The sequence below is a fragment of the Cyanistes caeruleus genome, chromosome 1, assembly GCF_971803275.1.
Source record: "Cyanistes caeruleus chromosome 1, bCyaCae1.hap1.1, whole genome shotgun sequence".
Lineage (NCBI taxonomy): Eukaryota > Metazoa > Chordata > Aves > Passeriformes > Paridae > Cyanistes > Cyanistes caeruleus.
This window is the reverse complement of record NC_141701.1, coordinates 133,848,574-133,874,649: the sequence shown is the minus strand read 5'-3', so window position 1 is coordinate 133,874,649 and position 26,076 is coordinate 133,848,574. Positions and strand designations below refer to the sequence as shown.

Sequence of the window (26,076 nt, the reverse complement as noted above, 5' to 3'; positions counted from 1 at the left end):
GTGTAACACTCCAGAGCTACTGGAGAGAGGAGGCTGGAACTAGTTGATCTTCAAGGTCCCTTTACCACCCATACCATTCTATAATTCTATAATACATGTACTGCATTTAGTTAAGATCCACTGTTTCACTTCCCATTGCAAGATTTTGTTTTCAGTTTCAGTTATGCTTCTGTAAGTCTACATATATTGTAGAGTCATGTTTGCATTATAGGTTAAAAAATCAGTCAAAACTAACTCAATCATTTTAGAAAACAAACAAAGATGGGCAGAAAATACTGTTTGCTTATAGTAAAGGTGTTTAAATGAGAGGCATTTATTTGTGTCCTTCAAGGTAGAAACTGGAGGAGTGGTTGATGATTTTCTTTTGTTGCCAGGTGAAACTCCTTAAATGGGCAAATTCCGAGTATTTAAAACTAAAAATTTCAGTAGAAACATTTGCCATATGTGAGAAAAGATCAAGGTCTCTCAACCAGGAAGGTAGTCATTAAGTTACTGCAAGTCTTCTTTTACAATATGGATATGACCCACAAAGGCCAGAAAATAAAAAACCAAAAAAACCCAAGCAATGTCCAGTGTTACCAAGGTGCCTTTTTGTTGTTTAGTTGTTCCCTCCCCAACCACCCCACCAAAAAAAATTAAAAAAATCCGGTGTGTCAGACTTGGTTTTGTTTCAGAATGGTTGTGTGGTTCTGGTTATTAGAAAAAAAAAAGAAAAAAACGAAAAAGCAAGCATACCAGCTTGAAAACCTCTGGTTAATTATAATATTCACAGCATTTGTTTTTAGTGTGTTCCTCATCCTGTGCACAGAACAAGACAGACACCCCTCAGAGAAAGAGGATGGAAGCTTGTATTTAAATACAGGATTGCCTCTGAGGACTGAATCACAGCATGCAAACACAAATGTGCTGTGACAAGCCACATATTTCAATTCTTGATTTCTTCATTACAAGCAACTTGAAGAGTTAGTAAAAACAAGTATGCTTTTACATATTGTCTGTCACTCTATTTGAAACCCATTTTTGGGTTTTATGTTAAATTCCCCTGGAAAATACAGAGTAAGTCTCAGTGCCATTTTCCCAGCTCATTTTACATATATAATTTCCCACTAAATTTTTAATAGTGCACTACATACACAGATGACTCTGCTCCACTTATCCTCTGCTTCTATTTTTTTCTCATCTCAGTAAATTAGTAAAATTTAAAATATTCTACCTCTCAGATTAGGTTTATTATATACTCATTAGACACATTAAAGCAGTAAAACATTTTTTTATTGTTCCTTACACATCTCTCAGCACAACAATTAATTTAATATCATTAGGTTTGGGCTGGAAGGACCAAGTAACAGGAAATAATCTATATTTCATGACTGCAAGTAACAAGCAAATAATATACTGCTCAATTTCCCTATTGCAGATATGATATTTTTGTAGGAATAAGAAATTAGAAAATTAAAAATGTCTTTTTTTCCGATTTTAATATATTTTACTGATATGAAATTTGATCACGTTGGTTCAGTGTTTAGGAATGGAGAAAAGAAAGTTAAAAAACTGCAGTTAACAGATAAGCAAGAAAAGCAAGCAAGCTATTCAGCATAGGAATACTTTGTCTCCTTAATGGATTTCTCTGATTGTGCAACTTCATCTGAAGAACATTAATGAAGCAGCAATGTGATACATATGTCTGGTGAGAGTCAGGCAAATTACTTTATAGGTGACATTTTGTGCATTTTAAAGAATATTTTTTGTTTGTTATTGCCTTAAGCTTATTCAATATGCTCTATTTACATTTTCCCTTTTTTCTCATCTGTCTGTGATAATAGAGCTTCATTCAAATAGAAAGTAGTGAAGATGCCAAACCTTACAATAAAAGAGGGTTTACAACCAAAGTTTTAATCCAAGGCAGACGGGTCCTCACTTTTCCCAGCACTGAATACCAAATGGTTCCTACTTATTTCAGGGTATAGGAATTGCAGGTAGTTTTTCCTCTGCCATGGGCTAATTAAAATGTTTTGTTATGGCTGTCCTAACCTGGTGCACTGGGAGGAAGATTTGACTGCAAGCACTGGAAAGCACTTAACTGGAGGGTGGCATCACTGTGACAGGACTGGACAACTGGCCATCACTGAATTTAAGGCATTTGCAAGCAGCTTTACTTTTGTATTTATTTATTTATTCTGTTACCCCTTAAAACCAGGTCTTTCCAGCTAATTTCCATTTCTTCTCAGTCCTTCTCCTGTCCCTTGTAGTAGTGTACCCTGCAGAATGGGGCGAAGTTCAGTCAGACATGCAGGGCTGGTGCCTGCCCAGTCTCCATCAGGGACAGCACAAGGCTCCCCCTCTGCTCCGTGGGGAGTCAGAGGGTGACGAAATGGGGGTGAATTCCTTGTAGCACTTCTCCCCAGCAAAACCACACCACAAACTTACATGTAATCCCTAATGTGAGAAAAGGGGTCTTCTCATTCATGAAACTTTTCCCAGCTTTGTTCCAGGAAGCATTACATAGCCCAGCACTAGACAGGGTCCGTTTTAGCAGCCTGTAATGTGTTTGCACTCAAACATCTTGCCTGCAACCTTACACCCCTATTCCACTGAGCACATTTCCATCTGCAGGAAGATCTGTGGAATTTTGTTTGCAGTTTGTCGGTGAGGAAATTGCATGAGAGTCAAACATTTCTCACTGCTTGGTTTGAATTACACTGTTATCCTGCTGTCTGCTGTGAAGGGTTTTTAAGTGGAGTGTTTACCATTAGAGCTTCTCCATGCAAATTATTTACTATTGACTGTGATAGCTAGTAGGGAGCATTTTTGTGGGATATGGATTTATAATTACACTGTTAGTTTAAGGATTAAGCTTTTTTTTGATGGCTTACAGAGAGTGTGTTTTTGGTTTTGAAACTCTAGGAGATGTACGAGAAATCTGACCTATCATGTTGTCTCTGGCTCAGGAGAGGCAATGTGGAATGAATAATAATAAAAAAAGGCAAAGAATTATTTTCTCTAAAAGCACTTTAATCTGAATCCATGGACAGATGGCCAAAGCAAAAATTGTTGTGTTATTTTGAAAGCTTTTTGTGGCTGCCTGGAAGCTATTGTCCCTGCAGCAGGGCAGGCAGGCGGAGCTGAGCAAATTCTCCTGGTGAGCTTCTCTGAGAAGTCAGCCAAATCCAATCAGGAGCCTAAGCACAGTAACTTAAAAGCACAGCAAAAATACCTTCAACACATGCATTTCCCTGCCACCCTGAATTTTCCATGAACATAGCAGATGGAATATTCGCCCAGACGTGGCTAGAGGTGTATAAACAGCTGCCATTCCAAAGGCACAGCTCCATGGGGTCTGTGTGCAGGGTGTCTGTGGGACCTGGGCTGCAGTGGAGGTTGCAGAGGGAGCAGAGCCAGGGGTGCTGCTGGTGTGGAGGTTTGGCACTCAGCTGAGGAGCACTGCTGCCGTGACACCCTGCTCAGCTCCTTCACCAGACAGCGTTTGCTTGGTGTTTGGCTGGCCCTGGCTATGATCAGAGAGATATTTACACATGAAAATATGTGTAAAAGCTGCACTAAACTTCTATAAAAAGTTTTGACTCTAGCCTTGGGTGGTATCCAAATGAAGTGAATAAGGAAGGTCTTAGTGAAAGTGGAAGAAAGATTCAAAATATACAACTCTATTAGGTCTTTCTAATTAGGTCTTTCTATTAAGTGTAATACTTTAAAATTATGTATTTCTTATATTTATTGGGTACATTATGACAAGATGAAAAGGTTCAAAATAACCTTAGAAGGACTGCTTAATACTGTCCAGCACAGGGTGGATATGCGTCTTGTAACAACCAGTCTGAAAGTGATTGGCCTCTAAATGTGAAAAAAAATTAGCTCTTCTCTGAATCAAAGTGCAAATCTTAATTTCTATTTTACTCCCTAACTGAAATAGCTAAGGATAATGAGTGTAAATTAAGTTTTTTAATTCAACAATTGGAATTTTCCTTGTTTTTGGAAACCAGTGCAACTATGAAAAAATGAATTTCAGAACACCATAATCCAGAAAATGTGAAATTGCCTCAGGAGGAAGTCACTCTGCCAGAAATGTATTATGTTAACTTACAAACAATTTGTTGTTGGTAATAATGAAAACCACTGACTGTCTCTAGCCATGTTACAAGTGGGTGTAATGCAGCCACCAATGACACAGCCTGGCAGTGATGGGCTCTGCTGCAAGAGGCACCACTCCTGGCTCAGGTGAGCAGCTGGCACAGCTGCCACGTGCTGATTGCTATCCCACAGCTAACCTGGTGCTTAACTTACACAATAAATAATAATTTCCCCAGCTGTGGTAAAATGGTTCTGACAAATCAGAGAATCACAGATTATGCTCAGTTGAGACCCACAAAGATATTTGAGCCCAACTTGGCCCTGCAGAGGACAAGAATCACACCATGTGCCTGAACTCTGGGGGCTTCATTAGGTTTCATGCTGTGACCATTTCCTTGGGGAGCTGTTCCAGTGCTCAACCACTCTTTTAAAGGGTGAAGAATCTCTTCCTAATATCCAACATAAACCTCCCTGAGACAACCTCAGGCCATTCCCTCGAGTCCCATCACTGGTCACGAGAGTGAAGAGATCAGTGTCTGACCCTCTTATTCCTCTCATGAGGAAGTTGTAGATTGCCATGAGGTCTCCCCTCAGTCTCCTCCAGGCTGGACAAAACAAGTGACCTCAGTCACTTCTCACACAGCTTCCCCTAAAGGCCCTTCACCATCCTCATGCCCCTCCTTTGGACACTCTCTAATAGCTTAATATCTTTCTTATGTGACAATGCCAGACCAAAATCTCTAATCAATTCTATTTTTCTGCAAACCTTACTTTTCAAAGTGACATAAAATTATGGATTTCCTGTATTTTTGTACAAATGACTAAAGCATGTGTCATTAAACTGTTGAATAGATTCTAAGTACATCAATTTTTAATATTGTTTTTATTTTACAATGGTTTTCATAATGAGCTGAGTGAAAAACACATATGAAATGTATGTTTTTGTTCAAATATTCAGATAAATCAAAAAAGCCATCTTCTTAGGATGCTGTCTCAGGGCAGAAAGAAATGTGGCAACTGAATTATAAACCCTTAGTCATTTACAGTAAGGATGTTGATACAGCAGGAAACATAATGCTGTCACCTATTTTGTTGCAGTATAAAGATTCTATTTTCCCTTTTTATTTTGCTTTTTCTCCTTAACAGCTTGTTATAAGCTTTAACTAATGCATTTGAAATAAGCCACAGTCACCTTTTGTTCTTGCTTTTCCAGAAAGAGAATTCCACAGGCACAATGAAAAGTTGCTAATCAAAACAAGATTGTGAATTGAGAAAATAAGATTGTCACAAGCATTGCCTAACTCATTTCTGGTAAGTTTGCATCTGATTTACTGGGTTTCCCCAGCATGAACTGCACTTATGAAGGTATTACTTAGTAAAAAATTGCCCCAAAAGATAGCAGAGTGAAGAGGATGATAAGCAAGTTTGTGTTTATAATATGCCACGAAGCAGAAAGGCAGAGTGGGTGTTGTTTTCAGGGTGAACACACAGCAATATACTCTACAGATATTATATTTACAGAGTATATTGACAACAACAGATTGGAGTGATTCCACATCCTGGGCTGTTTTTTACATGTGACTAGATCTGCCAAGGAACTGAGCAGATTTTCTGTGGTTCAGGGGAAAATCTCATTTGGTTACTGGTAATCTAGTTTTGAGGTCTCTGGCACTGCCTTGACAGCAAATTTACAAATAATTTTTTTTTTTTTTTTTTTAATTCTGTAGGGTCTTTATGCCAATAAAGCCATTTCCTACCATTATGTACAGTGGCCTTTTCCTGTTGCAAACACTATCACAGGAAAAATACTACAAGAGACAACTGTCCCTGTTTTGGAAAAAAAAATCAAATTGCCTTAGTGTAGAGTCTTTGAAGTTCTTACAGCTGATCTCAAACCCCTGCTATTTAATACTGCAGCCTGAAAACCACTGCACACAGGGTGGACAGTAATTTCTTGAAGGATGAGATAATGCTGATATTGGGATAAAATGGAGAAAACTATGTCTGTGCTCATGGAATCTGGAAAACCACAGTTCATACAAGCTGTCTCTGCAGAGAGCTGGGGATCTGCAGAGCCACTCACCAGGATGCTGGGCAGCCTGCCTATTCTGCAGCTCCTGTGGAAGTAAAGAGAGTTTACAGTGCTCAGGGCTTCATGACCAGAGTATTAATCAGTGAAAATGGGTGATGCAGAGAAACTTCATCTTTGCATATAATTAGCTGGCATTCAAGTTGCTGTCTCTGTGGGATTAGTTTTAGACTCCACCGAGGCAGCTGAGCTGGGCATGGTAACCCAGCACAGTTGCATGTGCAGATAGCAGCTCTCAGATGCTGGCTTGAGTCTTGAAAGCAGTACAACAGTGTTGGCTATAAATAATACAGCAGGGGATATGCAGGCAATGCTGTTTTCAATACTCATGTTAATCCATTACAAGTTTGCTTTGGTATCTCTCCCTGACACAGCTTTATTCTGCTTAGACTTGCCCTTCATGTGCAAGCAGTGAAGCTCATTGGTTTTTCTGTGCTCAGACAACGTGTGGCTCTGGAGTCACAGCTGTGTCTGGGAGGGGAAAGAACAGATGGGCTGAAAGTGAGCAGGCCATGTTCAAAATTACAATTAAAATTTTATATTGCTTCTTGAGGACTACAAATCCAAAGGAAAAGAGAATCCTCAGTTTTATGTTCAGATGATCATATAAAATGAAGGCTGGAGCATGGTCTCACTGAAGGACACTGGAAGGAGGGTGCTGACAATGAACAGTAAAGAGGCACAGAGAACTCTGAAGTACTGCAACCACTTTTTGTCATGATAGCACTGGACAGAGAATATCCATTCTTGGGTTTACAGTCACACTGTGTTCATTCAGACATTGTCTGTGGACTGCTCAAGGAGCCTTGACTGTGCTTGGAAACCTGAACCCTTGAAGGAGGAGTCTTCCAACTTCCACAGCAGATGAGATTTGAGTGACTGAACACAGGGCTAATAAGCACTTATATTTTGCTGCTATAGTTGTTGCAATGATAAACTCTGGTTACTGTTCTCAGATTTTTGATAAATTACAAACAAGAAAGTCACAGTCAAGACTTTGTATTAGACATACATTCCTGTTGTCTAAATTTTGTTGTCTGTTTTATGTTATGTTGTGCCTGATTTGCGGAGCTCAAAGTGGGGTAAGTCACAAGTGAGTGCATGCATACCTTTATGCCCACGTACATTAAATTAATTCCTTACAGTTGGCCAAAAATCCTCTGATTTCTATAAAAGAACATGCAGTTGCGTGTATTACTATACATTGTGGCAGTGGCATTATGACAAAATAGAACAATCCTAAAAAGAAAGCGATGCCTTTGCCTGACTTAAATGCAGTGCAAGAAGAGAAATTGGTAACAACAGTCATGTTTGAAGTAGGGTGAAACTTGAAAGAATAAGACTAATACAAATTTGTTTGATCAGGCCCATCTATTTCACTAAAATTTTCAAATTATTTCTTTTTCCTTTCTTGGCCAAGCACTGTAAATCACTTATTTATACTCAGAAGACTCTTTGCAGTCAATAATATCTTGTGGGGAACATCTTGTCAGGGAGCTTGACACTTGAGGAAAAGGAAGGATGGAAGCAGGTAGGTCTGCGGGTTCCTAGGCTGCCTAGAATCTTGCTGGTATTAGAGGAATGCTCCACAGATGGGAGGAAATCACAGGGTTGTATCCTGAGGCTTACAGGGTCAGTGACTCTGTGTAGGCCTCTTAATGCATCTCATAATAAGCTTTTCCTTTTTCATATTAATGTTTTTGAAAGTGTTTCTGATCTGTATTTACATATGGATGCCAGATGATGATAAATTAAGTCTGCAAGCTGATCTGAGCACAAAAACATGCTTAAATGAAGCAGGGAAATATTGCTGTGTCAAAGCCACAGATAAAATTACATATGCAAAATTCACCTAGCAAGTTGCTGGAAAGGAGCCATCTCTTGAGTATTGCAGCAATGGGCTTAGCATTTAAGTAAACCAGGAAAATGTATGATTGACAAAGAATAAAAAAAAGAGTAATAGGAAAGATCTTTAAAAGGACCTAAAAATCTATCTAGCACTGGAAATCAGTTATGTAATGGATTTGGTCTAAAACCAAGTAATTATTATTGTCTGATAAATCTATTTAGGGACAAAAGAACATCTTGAACTAGTAACTCTTGGTTTTTATCAGATCACCTGAAAACTTTAAGATCACAAGTGTTCTATGTAGGCCTTCTGATGATATAATACATGTGATGTGCCACATTTGATTCTGCTGTAGCTGGCCACCCTTAAAGACCTCTTTCTATAGTGTGTTATATCACTTTCAGTACACTGCACTGCTCTAAACATTAGTGTGGGATGACTAGAGAATATGGTGTGCTAGAAATGGGATTTCCATTTCTACAGACACCAAATAAGGGTTATTTGAAAAGTCTGTTTCCTGATTCTGCAAGGTTTTTGTTAATAATTGAAATAGGACACATAGCTTTTTTTTCTTCTTCACAGAGAGAAATGAGAGCACAACAGGCCTTTCTATTTTTAGAGAAAAAGTTTGAAATTACCTTTAATGTTTCATTCTGGGAACTCTGATTTGGCAAGATCTAGCTTGAGTGTCTTTAGAACCTGAATACCAGAGAGAGCAAGCACTTTTTGCTTTATGCAGGAGCAAACTTCTTTAAGTAACAGTGAACTTGCAGGATGTCAGCAAAATGTATGGAGTTGGGCTGCATCACAGCTCTTAGCTCTGTAAAAGCTCTCTTTCTTTCAATACCTCTGGGTTCCAAATTCAAAGCAGAAGACATCAGGACATGCAAAAAGTGAAGCAGATGTCATTTTTATATGTCCTTGCACTCATGACTCAGTACATTTTCTTGCACCATAAAGTTTTTGTTGTACATTATTCTTTCTTTGGGACTGAATCTCACCCTTTTTGGTAAATGTAAGCTTACTGGAACTAAAATGGATTTGAATTGCTGCAAAATTGTAAGGGAATGGCGCTTTCCACTGGATAACTTTTTCAGCCTTACATAACAACCATTTAAAAGTCGAAGTTGTGTCCTTTTCCAAGGACATAGATTTAAAGTTGTCACCTGTAATTGTTATGCAAGTAAAGGAACTAATCAGATAGCTAGTGTTCATCATCTGATTTCATACTTGTTCTACAAGCTTTAGCACAGGAAACTTATGAGAGATTTATTTCATTGCTCACTTATATTTTTACTGCACAGCATAAAGATGAATGTCTAAAAAGAGATCTTTGAATTCTTTCAATTTCCTGCAAGAAAGGATAGTGGAAAGGTTTGTAGCTCTCCAGGGACTTAATTTCTATATATACCCGAGGGTGACTCCTGATCAAAGATGTCTTTTAAAAAGAAGGCTAGTGAAGATCCTTTAAATAAATGCAAACTTCCTTCTTGAGGGACTGGCGAGAAGCAGGAGTAAGTCTACAAGAGGGAACTGGACAGTCTTATTGATAGAAATGCACTGAAAAAAAAAATACATTCAAAGAAACCTGTTTCCTAAATGGGAAGAGTTTCATTTTATTAATCCAATACAAAATTTATTAAAGCTTTGAGAAATGTCTTCATTTGTAGATACTGCTGTGACCAACATGCCCAACTAACATGGTTAAAGCTGAAATTTGTTCTGATTTTTAGCACAGTGGCATTTGCAACATTTCCACTGTGTTGTTTTTTAAGGGAACATCAGTGTATGGGAAATGGAAGCTTCTCCTGAACTAAGCCTCCTGGGACCATGAATTCACCCACACACTGAATGGTTGTCTAATTTCATAATTTGCACATGTATATAATTCTGACATAATAGAATTATTTTGAAATTCAGTGTTGGTACTATCCCCTTTCCTTCATGAGAAGCCAATCCATTGCCACTTGGCAGGAGGTGGCCTTGTATGAGTTAATGAGAACACACACCTTGGTGTGTAACACACTTTGGTATATGAGTATCTTTCCCTTAATAATACAGTCAAATTTTCTCCTTGATAATTACTGTTCCTGTTTATTTCATTGTGGTTTGAATAGTATAGACACATATATTAAACTGTTTATTGTCAGAAAATATTTGTGAATGGATTTAATTTAAATACTTTTAAATAGTCTTCATTCATAGGAGCAGTGTCATTCCACCCTTAAGAAAAATCTTAAATCTGTAAAATCTAAGATATCTCAGAATTCCATATATTGGGCACATCTAGATCCCACTTGAAAAACAAAACTGCATCAGCACTTCCTCCAAATACTATTTTCATTGAACCTTTATGTGAAGAAGGCCTTTGGCATTGACATTTAATTATTTAAATCAGTATCAAAGCAAAATGTATTAGCAGTTGCAGGTAAGTCCTGAGTCTTGAGTTTTGCTCCTATTTGCTTTGCATATAACCCAATTTTCTTCTACTTTGGGCTCTTCAGAAATCACTAATTGATCTCCTTGGTGTGACATGGAACATTGCCAGGTAGGATACTGAACCTAGAAGCTGATTTCTTGATCTTCTGTACAAACATGATGTCACTCCTGGGGCCTATCCTGGGGTCAACCAGCCAGCTTCTTCCCAAGTGAAGCCCAGGATGGCTGCAGGGACCTTTCCTCTGTGCAAGATGACTGACACAGCTCAAAACTGGGCTCACAGGTACCCTGTGCAGCTGCCCAGTGCTACAACAGGTAACTTTCCACCTTTGCCTATTTATGTGTCAGGACCCAAAAAGGTCTTTAATATTTTACATCATTTCTCCCTTGCAACACCACCCTGTAAATGCCAATGGCTACATCTCATCAGGATCCCCCTCATCAGGGGATATGCCAGCTGAGGTTGACAAAACCAGAACATTGGTCACCATATACACAAAAATGTCCCAGAGATAGGAATGTTTGGCCTCTGTCTGTACCAGATTCCATCCAGACCTTCTGAGTTGACAGAAAGCTGACTATGAATGCCACACACCTGTCTCATAGTCTTTATACAGTCTAGGTCTCTTTCTATGGGACAGACAATGAAAATAAAAGCTAATTTTTTTTTCTTTCTCTTCCCTCAGCCTCCATCTCCCCCTGACCTTGTTTTTCAGCATTCTTTATGACTAGAAGGGGTGTAAAGCTGAATGGTCTTCTTGGGGACTGTGGACAACACAATGGGGTTTTGTGTTGGTGGTGCTAGTCCTAAAGGACAACAAATTTAACCATACCCAAATGTGTTTTTAAAATTAAGTTTCTTAAATCACATTGAAATGTTCCAGCTGTTTCTGTGTTTTGGTATGTGCATCTGATCAAAAACTTTGGGTTACAGAGGGTTGCAGAGACTTGCAGAGGCTCCAATTTAGGAAAGAATTTAATGCATTTTAAGAAGTCAACAGAGGAACAGACTTCTGGTTCCACTGGAGCTAGGGAACCTGAAATATATCCTTAAATCTACTCTAGCTTTTAAAATAAGGAATACAAATTCCAGAGGAGGGCTGTTAAATTGTCTTGACATATCTTCCCTCTCAGGAGATTATCCCAAAGAATTATTCAAACTATTTAACTGCAGTAAGGTGTCTATGAAGAGATATCTTTAATTTCGCTGCTTTTTAACTACTGCCCCTGATTTTACAAATTTAAAAAAGACATTCTTAGTGTCTTCCAATTATTTTTTTTTTTATTGCTTTAAAATTAAGTGAGAAAAAATTCTCTCTGTTTGAATGACGCAGAACAAACACTTATGTTTTCCACTAGAAGAACTGTTGGGAATAGTACTGCTAACCTTCATGCCACTTGATCTTTAGAAGGAAGAGAAAGAAATGTTTTACTATTGGATTATTCTGAATTTAACTAGAAAGACCTGGGTGTGAGGAATTGAGGGGTGGGGTCCCAGACAACTCAGTGGCAGCCAATATCACCTTTTTGATTCAACGTACATTAATTTTTAGTGAGGTTTGCTTACAAAGTCATCCCTGACATGAGGGTAGCCATACTCCTTGATCCAAAATCTCTGATTAAAATAATTCCAAGGATTCTACAAATTCCTCCAAATATACCCAAACACTGATGTTATTCAATCTGTACTAATTTCTTAATTTTTTTCTAATTCTTCTAATTCTTCTAATCTTCTTCTTTTCCAGTCTCATAGCAAATGTATCCTTTTAGGTTTCATGTCAACTTTTTTGTGATGTGAAAATGGAATTCACAGCAAATTTCTTTGCTTGTTGATGAATCACCTCCACTATTTCAGTTTTTCCAGAATGCCTGAAATATTTTATATTTTTAACTTTCCTATGAATTTTCTGTGTTTGTGTGCAGTGTTTAACGAGAGAGGTATTGCTCAATATATGTAATAGACATATAGTCCCAGACATACTAAAGTGATTAAGTTAGAAACACCTTTAGTATAGACTTCTTCACATAAAGGTTCTTTTGAAGTGGCATTGTGATTTGTAGTATATTTCTAATCCTTTCCTGATGTATTTTGTTACTTTTTACCCCATATTTTGTGTTTATGCATTTAGTGTTTTCCCTTCTCATGTGATTTACATCATAAGTAACATATCGTAAGTAACACAAAAGAAGCAGATATCAGCTTCTTTCTCTCAGATGATTTATTGAAGCTGTTAAGATTTTTTTTAATTTTATGTCTTATCCAGAGAGTTTTCTGTTTAGTGTTATCTGGGGTTTTTCTCCTCATATATTCTCTGTGTATTATTTCACCTTAATGGAAATATTGAAGACTTTAAGACGTACAACATATCTCTCTAAGAATCTATTCATCTCCTTCTGGTAGAAAACAGACTTTGAACTATTCTTTATTCAACCTTCTGTATAACAATTTTATCTAGAACATATTTCTCTTGTTTGATTATGGGGGAGTCTTTTTGGTCTCTGTCAAGAGCCATAATAAAGACAAGATATTTTCATGCTTCCCACTCTGCCACTTAGCCAATAATTTTATCAAAGAAGGAAATTGTGTTGAGCAAATTTTTTTTTTTTTTGAAAATACATGTTAAATGATTCCTATTACCCTCTTGTGTTCACAAACGGATACATTACTCTGTAATTTATTCCACTATACTTTGGGGTATGGAAGTTAGTTTGAATAGTATCTAATTTCTTAGATAGACCTTTTTCCTCTTTGAGAAAGATTTTCTCTTTGTCCTCTCACAGTCCTTTGGGATCTCATTGTCTTCTAAACACATTCAGATATCAGTGCTAATACTTTTGAGACTGCTCTGGCTACTGCTGTGAGTACTCACAGGGGGACACTTTGTCAGGCCCTGCTGAGTTCATTATCTCTAACACTTAAATAATCTTCCATGCTTCTAATTTATTTCCTTTATCCTTATTACTGATTCCACAATAGTCTTGGTGTGATTTAATGAGTGCTTGCACCAGTACTTTGGTTTGAAACAGCTGCAGTTCTCTGACAGACTCCCCCAAAGCCCAAGAGTTGGCCAGAGCTCCACATCTCTGTCAATGACTGGAAGCTCTGGGTTAGATCCATGCCCTACTCTGCTGTCCTGGGATGAGAAGTGCCAAGCTCCTCTCTGACATCCACTGGTGTCTGTGGCTTGAGGAGCACTGGGATCAGCACAATTACTCCTTCAAATCTAATCTGTTTTATCTCTCAGAAGAGTGCTGGAAGCTTTGGTTTTCCTTTAAAGCAAAATAATGCAATAGCTGAGCTGGGACCCAGAGGAGAAGTCCCAGTGCCCGTGTTCTCCACAGCTCTGCAGCCCCTGCCATTCCCTTATGAGGGCCAGTGTCATGCCAGGGACACTCAGGCAGTGAACAGGAGGGAGACAGAAAGGTATGGCCAGGACAGGAAGAAGTGAGCTTGTGTTGCTCTAGTGGTGTGCAGGAAAAGGAAGGGTTAACTCATGGTCTGCTCCAATGATTATTCCTGCTTCATTTGAAGACAGAGTGGTTAAAATTAAGGAAAGTTCCTTGTGGTAGAAAACATTGGCAAATTTTGTGAAAAACTCCTTTTGCAAAGAAGTGTTACAGTGTAAAATAATGTTTTAAATAAAATAATTTTGTTATCCTGTAGCATGTAAGTACTCATTGTGTCATATTTGTCATACCTTCTGGCATAACAAATTTAGCATTTGCTGCAAGACACATTGGTTGCTGTCACAGGAGGTAGCAAAATTGATATAAAAGAGGAACAGCATATGGCAAAAATATCACTTTGGGAAAGGACATAATGCAGCAATTAATAATAAAAGAAGAAAATAATCTTTTTTCAAAGAGAAATCTAATACATTTAAAGTGCATCCCTGGAGCAGTTTGCCATGGTTCCAAGCCTAGGTGAATTCTCCTAGGTGCAGTAATCTTTCAGTGGAATTTATTTTGTCAGGACTATGCCAAGCAGGAACACATAGCAGATATAACATAGAATATATAATACACTATAGCTTTCCCCTCCCTCTGAAATCTTTTGGCCTTATGAACTTTTGTACCAAAGGCTTTATTCCTTGAAGAAGAAAGCAGTATATGTACTTAGGTTGGAATGTCAGACTTCTTCCTTGCTGCTGCATTACAGTGAAATATTTTTTTATTTCTGGATTGGACTGGGTCTAAAGGCACGTGTTAACTTTCCTGAATTCTGTCTTAGCTATAAGTAGAGCTGAAATGGTGAAGTCTCTGAAAAATTACTTCTTTAGGGAAGGGGAAAAAAAAATTCCCAAGGTACATGGATTCAATAAAAAAAGTGTCTAAAACTTCTCTGTCTAGAAGACCAGTTGCAGGTCCCCCATAGAAAGTTATTCTAAAAGTTGTAACAAGTGAAAACACAAAGTTAAGTCCTCTGAAGAGGACTTGTGTGTATTTCCTATTTCTCCAGAGGGTAAGGAGAGGTTATTTCAGCTCGGGATGAGAAGGAAGTTGACCTGCTAGATCCTTGGAATTGTTTTCAAGGAATTTTACCTGTTAGAGAACAAGGAATTTGGGGTAGGATGGGAGTGGGTGTTTAACATCTTAAAGCTCTGAAAAGTGTTTGAAAGATTGCAAACATGTGAAAAGTACACTTCTGAACCACTTTGGTGGGGGAAGCAAGAGAATTTTCCCAGGCAGTAAATAGTTAAAGAGAGTGGCTCCAATTACTAATCTGTGCTGATTCGAGAAGCTCCAGTGAATACTTCAGAAATGTTTATGCACTGAATCACACAGAATATGCTGAGTTCGAAGGGACTCACAAGGATCACTGAGTCCAACTCCTGGCCCTGCACTGGGCCATGCCCAGGAGCCACATCATATGACTGAGAGCATTGTCCAAAAACTTCTTGAGCTCTGTCAGGCTTGGTGCTGTGACCACTTCCCAGAGGAGCTGTTCCAGTGCCCAGCCACCCTCTGGGTGAAAAACCTTTTCCTAACATCCAACCCAAACCTCCCCAGCCTCTTGGATTCTGTCACTTGTCACCACAGAGAAGAGATGAGAGTCCCCCCTCTTCCCTGCTTGACTTCTAACATTTGGAAATTGCCTGCTCCTGTGCCCTGAGTAGGTGATGTTTAAAAAGTGGCCAGCATTGATGGACCTCAACATCTGCAAAAACTTTTTTCCAGGAGGCCTTACTTACTAGTTCCCTGAGCAGCCTGAAGTTTGCTTTCCTTATATGCAGAGTTCAGGTTTGGACACTTTTCCTCCCCTTTACAAGATTTAAAATTCAATTTCTTTGTGGTCACCATGGCCAAGACATGGCTGCCAATCTCCACTCATGAGACCCAAACTTTTGACAAGTGGGAGATCAAGGTGGACATCTGTCTGACCTGTTCCATAAAGTTGTCATCCAGGTTTTTAGGAATATTCTAGCCCAGGTTCTACCAGGTGTGTGATGCTCTCAGTTAATTTCTGACACATTGAAGTCTCCCATAAGGACAAGGGCAGTTGACTTGGAAGAGTCCCTTAGTTCCTCAAAGAATTATTTTTTCTTTCATTTTATCATTGTCCTGGCCAGGAGGTCTATAGGGGACTCCCATGATGGCATCTGCATTATTTGTTTGTCCCTTGATTCTTACCCAGAGGCGCTCAACTCTGCCATTGCCAGCTGTCAGCTCCATCCATTCTGCCCCTTCTGTTCCACATAGTGCCACCCCTCCACCTCTCGTGCCCTGCCTGTCCCTCCTGAAGAGCCTGTAACCATCCCACAGGGCACTCCAGTCACAGGATCCATCCCACCAGGTTTCACTTATGCCAGCAATGTCAAATCTCTGGGACTGGACCAAAGCCTGGATTCCCATTGTTTGTCCCTCATGAGGGTGCATTAGTGTAGAAACATTTCAGGTGTGGTACACTGTAGCCAGCACCTCCTGAGGCAGATTGATGTATCCCATTAGTGCTCCTTTCCTCAGGTTTTGACATCCCATCCCATCACTTGTCACTGGTCAGCCTGGCTTTGTCCCTTTTCCCCTTCCAGGCTGGTTTAAAGCTCTGCCAATGAGCCCTGTCAGTTCCTGTGCTAGAGCTTTTTTTCCCCTCTGATATTTTTGCATCCTGTCAGGTGTCAGTAGACCAGGTGTTGAGTAGGTCATCCCATGGTCAACAAATGCAAACTTTTTCTGCCAACACCAGACTTGGAGCCATGCACTAACTTGATGGATCTGCTATTTCCATCAATATTGTTCCTTCTTACCAGAAGCAGTGAGGAAATCGCTACCTTTGCTTTGGACCCCTCTCCCAACTGTCCAGGGCCCTGAATTCTTTTTTGATTTCCCCCTGACTTTTCTTTTTCATCTAAACACTGCCAATTTAAATAATAGAGGACAGTTATCAGAGGACCTTACTAAACTGGAGAGTTTTCCAGTAACATTCCTTATCCAAGCCCCTAGAGACAGCAGACTTGTGAGCTGGGTCTGTATATCAGGCATTCCCCTTTGAAGGGAGTCTGCTATTACAGCTACTCTTTCTGCTGTTTATCTGCTACCCTTCTTTTCCTCTTAGCAGGGGAGGTCGTGGTGCATGGAACCAGTGGTGCTGTTTTAGGAGGCCCCACTATCCCAGGAGGATCTTTGCCCACCTCTGTTGTCCAGCCTTCTAGGTCCAGAATCTCACACCTCTTCTAGAAAGTTCCAGTCCTACTTGTCAAATTCTGAGAAAGAGGAGGAACCTTTTGGGCCTGCTTCCAGCCTTCATCTTTAAAACACTCTGGGCTCAGAGTGTTTTAAACACAGTTGTCTGACTGATTACCCTGCAGGGTTCTGAGTCCACCTGCTTCTCCCCTACAGTGGAGGTTGGAGACCATAGTGTCTCTGAAAATAACGGGTCTGTTTCTTGCTCATTCACTCGAATACTACAGCTACAGGTGCACAGAACAAAATGCACCTATGAAGTCATATGGACTGAGGAGCACATGAAAGCTCATTTGTAAAAACTGTGCAAGTCCTCTGTATGTAGATCCTCAGGTTCACAGCAGACATCCCTCTTGAGATTGTTCATAGGGCAAGGAAATGGAAGGGGATTTAAAAAAGACCACACTAAATCAAAAAGTATAAACCTCCCCACTTTGGTAAACTTCTTCAAAAGGATGGTTCTGTCTAAGGGATGTGGCAGTTTACTGATATGGTCAGACTACCTGTGGGTTTTCTAAAAACCTGTGGAAATGAGGTGCATAGACCTGGGGTCAACTTATCTTTTCCTGGAATAAATCTCCTCTTAGATTTCCAAGGACTCATTTTTTCAACAATTTCTCTGAAACACTGATAAGCTTTTTAAGAAGAGATTGGGAGAATGAAGAATGAGAGCTGTATGAAAATGGATTTTCTTTCTGCTTCCTAGAAAATAGCATGAATGGGGGTAGGAAAGAATTCTTGTTTATTAGATTTTAATAATACGAATCCAGTCTTTCAGTTTATGATTGGCCATGTTTAGTTCACCCTGAGAAATTGATTTACAACATTTGCTCTTAATACTAAGTACTCAGCCAAAAGAAAATTTAATTTATGCTCCTTTATATAAAAAAAAATATTTTTTGAGATTTGAAGACATATAGAGTTTATGTCTTATAAATTGAAAAAAAAAAAACAACTTATAAATTTTGTTTTAAAATTTAAAATGCTGCTTGGCTTTTTTTTTTTTTTTTTACTTTGTTATGAAAAAAAGGATAGTGACTTCATCATTTTTTTAAACCTAATCCTTTTTAGGAGCAAAGATGACACAAAACTTCTTGAAATAACATACAAGCCACCAGGACCTTGAGAGAACCTGGTTGTTTCTAACTGCCCAGAACAACAACTTCAAAGCCAAATGTGCAGATGTAGTCCTGCTCTGCCTAGCAAACAGACTGGCAGGAAAAACACTGCCTAGTGCAAAAGAGCACAGAGAAGGATCAAGTGGAATAGGAACGAAGGGATTTTCATACATTTTTGCTGAAACATCTGTATCAATTTGTATCAATCATATCATTGACCCCTAAAAGCAAAAACTGGAAACAGAGAATGTAATTGAGTTTGTAAAGACTTGGTATTCGCACTTCCTTGTTTTTCAAGAGGGAGGTACAACACAGAACTGAACACAGAACATTTTATTTTATTTAATTTTTATTTTATTGGCCTCTTTTGTATCTATTGTCCTTAAATTTCTGCTACTGGATTAGCAGCTATGCTAATGCTGTTCCAGGGTGCTGCACCTAGAGGGATGACAATGGTATACTGAAAGTTGCTGGGATCATTTATGATGTTATATGTTACATGTTGTATGTTATATATTATATGTTATATGCTATGTTATATGTTACGTTGTATGCTATGTTATATGTTACGTTATATGTTATGTTTTATGTATATGTATATTTTCTGTTCCCACTGCCAGGCCATCCAGGGCAAGGAGAAGCTTACTGAAGAGTAAGCCTTGTCATGTAGGAATGTAGCTGAACAGAGCAGCTTGTGAGAACAACCTTAGATTTGATCCATAAACACTGTTTTTTCAGGAGGAGAATTGTGGGGGGTGGTAAATAATGCAAAAATGCATTTCCTAGAGGAGCTCATTCATGTACCACAGCTAACTTGCAGGCTTTAAAGTGATGGGAAAAACACCCATTATTAGGAAAGATGAAAATGCATTTATTTTCTTCCCTTTGGCAGAGAATTAGATTAATTTCTGTATCTGGGTTAGGACAAAATGTTCCTGCCCTTTGTTCAGCCCAGCAGTAACTTCAAAGCATTCTGAATATTTGGCTAGGTACAACAGTATTTTGTGTCATAAATCATGGATCACATTAGTTGGGCCATTCATGAACTCAGTAAGTAATGACAAATGTAAACCTATATTTGGCTTTCAGTTGCACAGATGTAAACCTGCTGTAGCTTTGAAATCTACAGAACATTCATTATGAAAAGAAACTTTATTTCAACATTCCCAGAAGATGGGAAAATCAAAGGATTTCATTCAGATCACTAAAAATAGCATATTGTTTCAGATAGAAGTTTAGGAAATCCAGAGATTTTGTGGAAAAGGAATATGTTTTCTAAATTTGTGAATTACAATAAATGTTGTCAATCTCACCATGTTAAACAGTGGCAAATATTTTGGTTAGCACATCTTAAACCTGAAGAGGCCAGAAAAGGGAATAAACATTGTTTTGGACATGTTCTGAAATCAGTTTATGCCCATGTCTTCTAGGTCTCTGCTCAGGTCTGGGTGGAAGGCTTTGGTCCATTTTTTAGCTGTGTTGCATCCCATTAGAAGAAAAATATCCTGACCTCATCTGACAGGATGCTGTAGCTGATGCTCCAGATTGTTTGAAGATCCAGTCCTAGGTGAGCCTTTTTTCTTCTTTTCCTGTAGCAATAAATCTGGTTGCTGCTCTTTAATGGGATCTGATTATAATATTGGTAGTTGGCAGCTGGAGAAGGGAAGACTAAGGATAACTAAAATGAGATGGACAAGAAGGTGGTATTGTCTATGTAAACAGGAAAGAAAAGAAAGACCTCCCTCAAACTTTGGTCCCAAGGTGACAGAATTATGGCAGTTTTTTCCCCTGTGAGCAGGGCAGGAGTGCTGAACTGTATCTGGTCTTGCTCCAGGCACAGGTGTAGAGCTGACAGAATCTGGCATTTAAAGAATTATGTTTTAGGCTTGACAGAAGCTTCCTCATGAGTGTCTGTACACTGGGTCTTGAAAGATTTAAGCATACCAGCTCGGAGGAGCAATCTGGAGCTTCTCCTCATTTGGATGCACCAAACACACAACTGGAGAAACACCAGTGGCTCAGAAAGGGAGCAGTAGTTGGGTGCCAAATGTGTCAGATGTTACCTTGATATAAAATAAGTCTGTGCCCAGATGCATATCAAGGATTTGTAGAGCTTTGGGGATGAAAGTGGAACATGGATGTTTAAACACCTTTCAAATGTGGATTAGTGTCCCTGTTGCCTAATTCACAAGGACTGGCAGTGTAAAGCTGCAGGTGCCAAGAACTAGCTCATTACCAGGAGATCTGCAATGTCTGCTCTAGTACTGAGCAGTTCTGAGTTAAGAGGGGACATGCTGATTCAATACATCTTCTAAGCTAAAGCACATCCTTCCTTTGGTGTGTGAATGAGAGGCAGTGCCTCCACATTGCTGCATGCCCAGATAGGGATGAAGCTGTCAAATTCCACATGTAAGAGAAAAGCTGCTCCACTTCAGTGCTACTTGGCTCCAGAGCACAGGAGTGGAGAGACGTTTGAGTTATGCCTACTGCTAATCTGTATTAACAAAAAAAGCACTGGAAGCTATTTTCATTATCCTTTGCTTTGTTTTTGCTAATCCTTCACTAGTCAGAAAAAAAGCAGAACTATTTTGAAGGCTTAAATTTATTCACATCTGCTCTGCAGATTTGCAAGTAGTGAGGAGCATGTGCTTAGAATATTCTCTGTCCAGGCATTGTGTAGATTCATCTACAGAACACCTTAATGATTGAATTAATTCCTATTTACTGGGGTTGATTGAACTGTTACCTGTTTTTTCTCTTCTGCCACTAGGTTATACATAAAGAGAACAATTTCTCAGTCAGTCAGTCAGTAAGAACTTTTTATATTGGAATTGAACAACAGCGCAGACACTTGTTGCCAAATTCTGTATGTAAACTGGAAGAAATAACAAAAAAAAAGATACCTAACACTTACATCTTCCTGGTACTGATCTTCTACAAAACCCAAATGACCAAGAAGTTCCAGTTTGTTCAGCTGCAAATACAAGAGAGATGATCTGTTCAAGACAAGATGGATAATTATATCATCTTCTCCCTGCATTTCAGCATTACCATTAATCATCTGACATCCTTTTGTAGGTGGTTTCAGAAGCCTATTCAACTTGATTCTAGTGCAGTGATGCAAAGTAATAGTGGGTCAAAATTTTCAAGTTGAAGACAAAATCCACAGACTTTCAGACATATCTGCATTTCAGACATACCTATGTTGTGTATCCTGGCTGTAAATAACTAGAACATCCCAGATGTTTTTGATAATGTGTGAGGAACAAACTGAACAGGCACATCCAAAAGATAAAATAGAAGACTTTACAAAGCTAAAAGAGTACATGAGATTTAGAAAACCTGTATCTCTACATTTCATCAAAATGTTTTGATCCTGTAGAATTTGAATTCTGCTGGCAGTACTTTCAGAGCTTCAGAAAAAGCCATATTGTCATATCAATAAAATATATGACACAAATATACAAATTTATAGGTGTTTATTGAATCAGTACCAGTAAAACTTTCCTCCTGAATCACATGGTGACAGTCTTTTGTAGCAGAAAAGCAAAATGAGCTGAAATATACAGAAAAAACGAAAGCTGAGCCAAAAAGGGGAATGGAGGAATGAAACAATAGAATAACAGTTGACTGTGACATAGATGGGTTATGAGCTCAGCTTTGACTGGTCTTATAAGTTTTAAAAATAATATAATTTCCCCCAGCTTTCTCCTGTTCAGACTGATTCATTAGTGTGTTTCTATTTTTCTGGCATCAGATAAGTTTCATTTAAAGACACCTACAAAACATGGGAAGAAATCCCCTCTGAGGTGAGGTCTTGGATCATATGTGTCTTTTTCTTTCTGGAAAAGGCTATTCTGCTCTGCTGGCAGGCCTGCCTTCTTTCCTTGGGTTTTATTTCTCTGATACAAGAGCTTGTTTGTTAGAAATTATCTAGTTTCTGCAATGACTAGGAGAGTCTGACCTGCTTTTAACTGCCAAGAAAGCCTTTTTCTTCATGAGCTAATGCAAGTCCATTCCCATGAGACAGGCAATATGTTATGACATGCCTGTATTTTGCATGCTCTCTAAGAACATCAAACCCTTATGTCAGCCTCTTCTAGTGCAACAAATTTTATATCTTCCTAATTAATTGAACCTGAATAATTATCTTAGCTTTTCATTTTGAATTGAGGGTACTATTTTGTTTGGCTGTTGGCTGATGTTTTGTGATTCTCTTCTTTTCCTGGTGCTTTCCAATTAAGTAATTTTCTCAGTCTCCTTTGAATTTCCTCTTCCATGGTCTGCACTCCACTTTGATTAAGGACATCATTTCATTCACATAGGTTTTTTTAATCTCCTTTGCCAGAGGGTTACATCATGCCCTCCATTCCCATTTTTCTTTCCAGAAGTCATCATGCTTAGTTCATTTGTCACCATATTCTTCTCATCATTCTACCTGACAGCTTGAAAGATTTCTTCTGGTCATCTCCACTTCACAGGTAATGGTGTAATTTGTATGTGTATTCCTTTAGTTCTCTTGTCTGTATCAGTAAATTCTCCTTCAACTCCATCTCCTGCAATGTTATGATATGAGATTAAGGTTTTCTTTATTTTTCTGTGATTGCATTAGTATTGATCTACTTTTCAATTTCCCCTTTTTCATGTCACCCCAAGTAAAGCTGCTGTCATTACAATGTTCCTGTAGACACCGTGGGGCAAGTGCAAGGTGGCTATGAAACAGAGCCAGACCTAAGATGTGTGGTTTCATACACTGAAAAGCAATGCAGATATAACCTGTGCAGTATCTTGCCTCTTTAGATCTGCATCATATGGTTACATCTTTTAAAATAACGCTGTACTATAGGTATTCATTACTCTTTAGCACTTCCCTCAGGAATTGTCACCCCCTCAACCAGGTGAAATGCTTATTGCATAAATGCATATAGAATGCTGTATTTTACCTTAAAGTGAGAAGTTATGAGACAAAATTCTACAGTAGGTTCTGTTTTTCTTTCTCCTGCTGTTCAAATGGATGGAACAGGAAAGAAACACAGGAAAATGTGTCTTTCCATTCAGAACTTCGGTGTCACCTGGAAGCTGAGGTTTTGCAGAGTGAACATTATCATCCTGTTTGAAGAAAGCTTTCAAATTTGAAGAATAAATGATGTAGTTCTTGGGTTTCCCCTCTTCTGAACATTAGATTATTTAATTTTTTATTTTTAATTTGAAAAAAATTGGTATTTTCATTGTTTTGTTTCTGTTGAATTAGGTAATATAATTTAGAACTTGTAAGAGCAAGTGACTGACTATGTGGTTTAGATCAGGATTGTCAAAACATGTCAGGGAACCACTTACTAAATGTATTAAGTTCTGGTAAATCAGCCAGAGAGAGATTTATGTATGTTCTTTTAACACTGTGAGTTTCCATGCTTCTTGATAAGTATTACCCCTATTCATATGATGTTAAAGGACCTATTTTACTTTTAAGTGGTCACTAACTAATTGAAAGTAAAGTATATTTTCTGGGACATGTGTCTTGATAAGAAACTATTATTAATGTGAAAATAAAGTAGCTGACTTTCATACAATGTAGGGATACTAATTTAAATTTTAAATTTGCTTGGTGTTGAGAAGAGTGTGTTTTGAAGCTACAGTTTCATAATTTGGAACTAGCTAGAGCATCTGTTCTTTTGCAGATAAAGGGCAAGTGAAGTCTGAATCATAACTACACCAACCATTATTTTATCTCTGTGTTGTTATCCTTGCACGTATCCTCATAACTTCTGTCTAAACTTTTGAATATTGAAACTGACTTGATGAGAAATATTTTATTCTTGCTTTAGGATTTAATCTGTTGCTTTCCATTTATTTTGTTTTCCTTCTTGTTCTTCCTGACCTTAGCCTTCTCTTGAAAATGTATATTGTGAAACACATAATTAGTTAGAAGTCATACTACAAAGAGGTACTTTTACAAAGTGCCAATACTTTGGAAGAAAACCCTGTTAACACACTTATTTTCCATTTTTCTTCACTGCTTCCTTCCTTTCTGCATTAATTCTGTAAATGGAAGTATACAAAGGTCATAGCAAGTAGTGTGTTTAAAAGCTTCTGCTTTATGCAACCCAAGAGTGCAGCACAAGAAAGAAGCACATTCCCATCACTGTAATTTTTTATCTTCTAAGGTCAGTAAAATTCTCTCCTATGAATTCTTGTCCATTACAACTATGGAATGCCCAAATGTTTATTTCTTGTGTGCTCTCTAAAAAACCTTGCTAAGGATCTTTGCTGCATAAATGTAGTTTTGTTAGTGATGTCTAGACTAGATTTAGTACTACACAGCTGCTAGCAATGAAGAAAAGTCTGGCAATACCCTTGTTATTCCCCTTAATAAGTTCTCAGGAGTTTTAATCACCATACTGCTGATTTCTGTGTAGCTAAAGTGACAGAAATTAGCTAAATCTTTTATGGTCCCACTGGTTTCAAAGCCCTGGCATGAATAGTTCCACACCTAAAATATCAAGCTGAATTATTAGAACAAGTCTTGTCTATGAAATCAGTTGTTAAATCATCAATGAAATGCCATAAACTCTTTCTGTCCCAGTTCTTCCAGTGTAGAATGAAATGTCTAATGATTTTTGGTAGTGTGTGTCTGTATGTGTATGTATATATGTATATATGCATGCACACATATATACACAAGGCCCATCATGGTCCCTAATGTTGTAAAGAGGATAGTAAAACTCTTAAATATTTAACAATCATGAATAAACATGGAGTTCATCGCACTCAGTGATTGTCTTCCAAAAGTTTAAGCACCTAGGATCTCCTATGAATTAAGAGATAATTCCTAAGAATTAAAAGAAAGCCTAAGTTTTGCCTGCCCTGGACACCTGTCAGCAGATGAAATGAACTTCTCTAAAGTGCACAAGTGTCCCCAAAGGTTACCAGATTAAACTATAATTCCTGTTTTTAGAGGCTATGCGTGACTCATGTTCACATTTTAAATGGAAATCTCTATGATGGCTGTAAGCAGAAAATGCTGACATTTACATTTGCATTAGCCTGCTATCATCAGAGATGATGATATAGCAGGATACAGCCCTATAAGTAGTTTCCAAATGCACAGATTTTATAAGCATGGAGAGAAAAAAATTAATAAATAAAACTGAATTTAAAGGAAAGAAATGCACCCATTGAAGTTAATTTTTTCTTCTGTTCTTGGTCTTTCTGGTTTGATGCTTTCTTAAGTGTGGTAACAAGAAAATCTTGCTAAATGTTTTATTTCTAATAACATTTAAATTCATAGTGATGAAATCCCTAAGTATCCTGCCAAATCCAGAAGAGGAGGCAAGTCTGTTCTCCACACCATTTTGCTATCTTTCCCCAATAATGTCTGAGGCTTTTACAGGGTTTCCAGACTCAAAAATTCCCCAGAGCTCCATAGCAGCTGTGTTCAGCAACTGCTGGGGATATCTGGGTGGTGGAAAATGCTCACATAGAGGAGATCTAAGCATAAAAGAAACTCCTGTACTGATTGGGTGTTGCCATCTCTTTACTACATGAGACTCTTAGCTTTGCTCTGCACTGTGTTTGATTTCCATCTTTGCATGAAATCAGTATGAAATCCTGACTGGGGCACTGTGAGGCTGAGGTAGCCATTAGTGATCAGCTGTGGGTGTAACACGAGCCTGGCACATTATCCCACCTCTGTGACACAGAGAATATGGAGGAGCTGTGGCTCCCCACTGGATTACTACTCGAATCTTCAAGTATTCTTTTATTCAACAAAAGTGTGGTTAAAATTCTGCAAGCCAAGTGTGGCATGTAGGCAC

The 26,076-nt window shown here is 38.4% G+C and overlaps 1 long non-coding RNA gene across 1 annotated transcript in view; it reads left to right on the top strand.

Moving 5' to 3' along the window:
• Positions 1-25,433, top strand: part of LOC147655922 (uncharacterized) — a 29,898-nt gene extending 4,465 nt beyond the window's left edge. The window contains exons 2-5 of the long non-coding RNA XR_015278669.1: positions 5,300-5,397; positions 19,693-19,829; positions 22,651-22,743; positions 23,286-25,433. This is a non-coding gene — a long non-coding RNA (uncharacterized LOC147655922). The remainder of the gene's footprint in view (positions 1-5,299; positions 5,398-19,692; positions 19,830-22,650; positions 22,744-23,285) is intronic.
• The last annotated feature ends 643 nt before the right edge of the window (positions 25,434-26,076 follow it).